The sequence below is a fragment of the Triticum urartu genome, chromosome 2A (genome assembly GCF_056163025.1).
Source record: "Triticum urartu cultivar PI428250 chromosome 2A, HENAU_Tu73, whole genome shotgun sequence".
In the NCBI taxonomy this organism is placed as follows: domain Eukaryota; kingdom Viridiplantae; phylum Streptophyta; class Magnoliopsida; order Poales; family Poaceae; genus Triticum; species Triticum urartu.
The window spans coordinates 84,603,685-84,609,546 of NC_141874.1; the positions used below are offsets into that span (position 1 = coordinate 84,603,685).

Consider the following 5,862-nt stretch of genomic DNA (forward strand, 5'->3'; position numbering starts at 1 on the left):
TTCGATCGAGGGGATATACCAACGGGCACGACTGGGTTACCCACGTCCTGTTGATGAGAATCCCGTAAATAAAGGGGACACGATCTCTGCTTCGACAAGACGTACCAAGGAAACCGCCTCGCAAAACGTGCTGAGGTGGGACAGTAAAAATGATTCGAATAAAGGCTTGGCTGTGGTGCGATGTCATGCTACAGAATACGTCGGCAGATTAGAATTATGTAAATATTATTCTCTCTACAGCAGTATGTGGAACTTATTTTGCAGAGCCGGACACTATCCTTGTGTTCAAAATCTTCTATGAAGTATTCGGAGGAGGAACCCACCTTGCAATGCCGAAGACAATCTGTGCGCCGGACTCGTCGTCATTGAAGCCTGGTTCAGGGGCTACTGAGGGAGTCCTGGATTAGGGGGTGTCCAGATAGCCGGACTATAACCTTTGGCCGGACTGTTGGACTATGAAGATACAAGATTGAAGACTTCGTCCCGTGTCCGGATGGGACTTTCCTTGGCGTGGAAGGCAAGCTTGGCAATACGGATATGTAGATCTCCTCCCATTGTAACCGACTCTGTGTAACCCTAGCCCTCTCCGGTGTCTATATAAACCGGAGGGTTTAGTCCGTAGGACAACAACAATCATACCATAGGCTAGCTTCTAGGGTTTAGCCTCTCTGATCTCGTGGTAGATCTACTCTTGTACTACCCATATCATCAATATTAATCAAGTAGGAGTAGGGTTTTACCTCCATCGAGAGGGCCCGAACCTGGGTAAAAACATCGTGTCCCTTGTCTCCTGTTACCATCCGCCTAGACGCACAGTTCGGGACCCCCTACCCGAGATCCGCCGGTTTTGACACCGACACTCTGCTTTAAAGAAGCTTTCACTGACACATTTTCATTGTGGGGGGCATGGACTATGAGCTCCATGTGTTTTCGAAGGCATTAGGCCTCATTAATGAACATATCAGAGAGAAGGTGAGTCTTTTGGTTGACGTCTAGAATGTTGCGTAAAATGACGTGAAGCCAAGTTACACATGGTCCCCTTGGTATCAGAGGCACATAGGCACATAAGTGCTTATTGTGGTGCACTGGAAATAAACTTGTGCAAAAGACATGTAAACTGCAAGCAAACTACAAGGTTAGCTGCGACACAAGCAAACCTAAATTTATAACAAGCAAAAGGCAGTCTTGAGGGAAAGCAAATCTAATGAGAAATCTAGAATGTTCTAGATAATTTCGTTTGCCGGGACCATCTGCTTCAGTAGTTGTCGTCGGCACAGGACCTAGCGTGCTTCCTGATCTGCTCCTTGTCGAGTTTTGCCCGGCGAAGCCCTTCCTGGATGATGCTGAGGCGGCTCCATATCTCGTACGCAGCATAAGCGTCCTTTGCCGCGTACTCGATGTGCCTCATGGACAGGGGCATGCACGCCCATCGGCTGCGTTCTGCGTTGGTGAGCTCTACGTCATGGGCAAGGATGCCTGAGACGTCCCCAAGGGAGTCCAGAGGCTTGGTAGCTGTAGGCACCCTCCATTCCTTCTGGATGTTGACGAAGTGGGCGATCTCCAGTCCGACGCGGCCGAGCATCTCTATGTTGCCGTCGATGGAGAAGCCAACAAACGTGTACCTGGGGTCCGCGAGGAAGTTGTCGAACTTGGTGCAGTTCTTGTCGGCCGTGCTCAGTTGGAAGAGCAGCACCGGATGATCCTTGCCAATGGAGAGCTGGACGAGGGCGGGTTTCTGATCTTCGCCATGGTCGTTGGTTTACTTCACATCAACTCCGACGATCTTGTGGCGCTCGAACTGGAGGTGTTGGAACGATAGCTCAACTTGTTTTTATGAAGTCAGATTTCCCTTGTTTTGCACTTCGCAAGGGGATGAGTCGAACTGCTCAATGGTGGTCGCCGCCTTGTGCAAGTCGTTGGTGTGGATCACGTGCAACTTTGTGTTGCCATGGGCCTGCACCTCCATGAATTCCCTGGTGAATCCCATCGCCTGGAGCAGTTGGTCCTCCTGTAATCTGATTTATCATGGGGAATAATGAGTGGGAGTGCAATGGCGATTTCTGTTCTTTGTGTGTGAGAAGCCCACGGCGGGAGTCTAAATTTAAGGGCGGGGAAGTGGCAAAGGAGTGCACGATCTCACTGTCGACGCGGTTGTGCACATCATGGGTTCTGGATCGTGGTTTTTCTTTACAAAAAATAAAAATAAAATCAGCAGTTGTATTTTTAACAACCGTCGTATCTCCAGCAAGTCGTGGAGATGATCGTTGTCTTCCGTAGTTTGCTGTCAAATGTTAACTTTTACAATCTCGTGAGGAATCCAGTTATATTTTTAACAACCATCGTATCTCGTGAGGCATGCTGGGGCAGTATGTAGAGTCACAAGTCTCTGACCAAGAGAAGCATGCTTCAAATGGCAGCTTTAACTCTCAGACACACGGGCGTGGTACATTTATTGGGAGTGGCAATTGTTTTCAGTGATACATTCGCTGGTAGGAGCAGTGCTGTGTTTCTTCGGAGGCACTGTTGTGTGCCCGTGTTGCAACTGACGCTACGAGATGGTCAGAAAGAACAAGAAGCAACGAGAGGCGTCATCATGCAGCTGCAAGAAGCACTCATACAGCTAGAGGCGAAACAAGAGGCACATATACGATGCTACGTGATGCACGGAGTTGAAGCTACGTGATTGCACGGACGTCTATTCATGCTATGGTGCTACGTGAGGCACGAGCACAAACAAATAGCTGTGCACTCAATTACATGCGCAAAAAGCCACAAACGTGTTTCTGAGAAGCAGCGGCCTCCATGGTTTTACCGCAAGGTGGGATTCAACATTTATCTAGGGCATTCCGAGTTTTACAAGTGTAGGAAGATTCGTTTTTCACTTATATGTTCTATGGCAGAGGCATGGCTATTACTTGTGTGACGACGGAATGTACGTCGAATGTACGTCACGCGAGGATTGACAATAGGCAACCATTACTGTTTTCCCGAAAATGTTTTTGAATTAACTGCTAGAGGCATGAATGTGCCGACGGAATAGGCACGGTCATGTCTGAAATAGTTGCAAGGTCGTCCCTAAGGTGTTCTATACGCTTTACAGTTACAAGCACGGTCGTCGTTCTTGCCGAGGCACAGAGGTGAATGATGGAGCCTATGCCTTTGCGATAGTCACCTCCAATATTAAGAAGTAAGTAAATCTTCATAGACCCGATACGTCAGAAGCTGGCCGTAAGGCACGCTCCTGCCTCTGCGTTTTCGGTGACGTCACGTTTAGTGCCAGCGGGGTCGACGTAATGCCTGGTTTTCTGATGTTTTTGTTTTCAGCAACTTTCTTAACACACGGTACGGTTTTACCCGATGAACTGGAGGCACAGACGTGATTCTAAGGGAGGTAGGGACGCGAAGGATTGTGATGGTGAAGGTGTGCCTCTGTTTTCAAGAAGCTTTCATTGACACGTTTTCATTGCGGGACCATGGCCTATGAGTTTCTTGTGTCTTCGAAGGCATTCAGCCTCATTAACGGACGTGAAGTCAATTTACGCACGGTCTCCATAGGAGTGGAGGCACCGAAGTGCCTTCGTGGGTGTTTTAAGTAGCTAGATGGTGTTATTGATGGACAACCGTGCCTCTGTAGTGTTCTTCTCTGAGGGTCACGGGCGTAAGCAATGTTTTCCAAGGAGAATAAACACCTAACTACCTCTGTATTCAAAATGTTTTCCCAAAGTCTTCCATACAAACGATTTTTAATATTTGTGTGTGTACTGGTTTGTTAGAACATTGTGCACTACTTTTAGGAGCATTCTGTAATTGTTGTCCCTGCATTTCGACGCTGCATCCACAAAGGTGCTAGTGCATTGCATGCTCGTCATTTTTGTGGATTGCTATGTGTACCTGCTATGTGTGTTACGCTAATCGTATAGTATCTGAACTATGTTTATATTTTTCAGTTCACACCAATATATTCTAATAATAGAAAACTGCAACATTGTACTGGAAATAAACTTGTTCAGAAGATATGTAAACTGGAAGCAAAACTACAAGGTTATCTATACTGTGTTTATATTTTTCAGTTCACACCAATATATTCTAATAAAAGAAAACTGCAACATTGCACTGGATATAAACTTGTTCAGAAGATATGTAAACTGGAAGCAAACTACAAGGTTAACTGTGACACAAGCAAATCTAAATTTAGAGCAAGCAAACGGCAGTCTTGAGAGAAATCAAATCTAACTGGAAATCTAGAATGGCATGAGAAATCTTCTAGTTACTTTTCTTGGCCGGGACCACCTGCTTCAGTACTCGTAGTCGCCCCAGGACCTTGCGCGCTTCCTGGTCTGCTCCTTCTCGAGTTTTGCCCGGCGGAGGCCTTCCTGGATGATGGTGAGGCGGCTCCATATTTCTTACGCAGCGTAAGCATCTTTTGCCGCGTACTCGATGTGCCTCATGGACAGGGGCATGCGCGCCCAGCGCTGGTGCTCTGCGTTGGTGAGCTTCTTCTTCATGTTGTTGTAGTAGTCATGGACAATGATGCCTGAGACTTCCCCAAGGGAGTCCAGACGCTTGGTAGCTGTAGGCACCCTCCATTCCTTCTGGATGTCAATGAAGTGGGTGATCTCTAGTCCGACACGCCCGAGCATCTCTATGTCGCCGTCGATGGAGAAGCCAGCAAACGTGTATCTGGGGTCGGCGAGGAAGTTGTCGAACCTGGTGCACTTCTTGTCGGCGGCGCTCAGTTGGAAGAGCAACACCAGATGATCCTTGCCGACGGAGAGCTGGACGAGGGCTTGCTTTTGATCTTCGCCAATGTTGTTTGTGTACTCCACATCAACTCCGACGATCTTGTGGCGCTCGAATTCGAGGTGTCGCTCGTACTGCTCGATGGTGGTCGCAGCCTTGTGCAAGTCATTGGTGTGGATCACGTGCAACTTGGTGTTGCCGTGGGCCTGCACCTCCATGAATTCCGTGATGAATCCCATGGCCTGGAGCAGTTGGTCCTCCTGCAATCTGGTTTTTCATGGGGAACAATGAGTGGGAGTGCAATGGCGATTTCTATTGTTTGTGCGTAAGAAGGCCGCGACGGAAGTCTAAATTAAAGGCGGGGAAGCGGCAAAGGAGTGCATGATCTCACTGTCGATGCGGTTGTGCACATCGTGGGTTCTGGGTCGTGGTTTCATCTCCCTGGTGGTGCGGTTGTGCACATCCTGAGTTTTTGATCATGGTTTTTCTTTATAAAAAATAAAAATAAAATCAGCAGTTATGTTTTTAGCAACCGTCGTATCTCCAGCAAGTCGGGGAGATGTTCGTTGTCTTGTGTGGTTTGTTGTCAAATATTAACTTTTACAATTTATCTCGTGAGGCATGCAGGGGCAGTATGTAGAGTCACAAGTCTCTGACCAAGAGAAGCATGCTTGAAGTGGCTGGTTTAACTCTCAGACACGCGGGCGTGGTACATTCATTGGGAGTTCCAATTGTTTTCAGCGATACATTCGCTGGTAGGAGCAGTGCTGTGTTTTTTCAGAGGCACTGTTGCAGCTGACCCTACGAGATGGACAGAAAGAACGAGAAGCAACGACAGGCGTGGATATGCAGCTGCAAGAAGCACTTATACAACTAGAGGTCCAAGTAGATGCATAGATACGATGCTACGTCAGGCACGGAAATGAAGTTACGTGGTTCACGGACGTCAATTCGTGCTATGGTGCTACGTGAGGCACGGGCATGAATAAATAGCCATGCACTCAACTACATGCGCAAAAAGCCATAGATGTGTTCCTGAGAAGCACCGGCCTCCATGGTTTTGCCGCAAGGTGGGATTCGACATTTATCCAGGGCATTCTAGGTTTTATATGTGTAGGAATA

At 47.7% G+C, this 5,862-nt stretch overlaps 2 pseudogenes; both read right to left on the reverse strand.

Moving 5' to 3' along the window:
- Positions 1-1,255: 1,255 nt before the first annotated feature.
- LOC125534175 (uncharacterized) lies at positions 1,256-1,987 on the reverse strand (annotated as a pseudogene).
- Positions 1,988-4,295: 2,308 nt separating this feature from the next.
- Positions 4,296-4,979, reverse strand: LOC125534677 (uncharacterized; annotated as a pseudogene).
- Between the last annotated feature and the right edge of the window lie 883 nt (positions 4,980-5,862).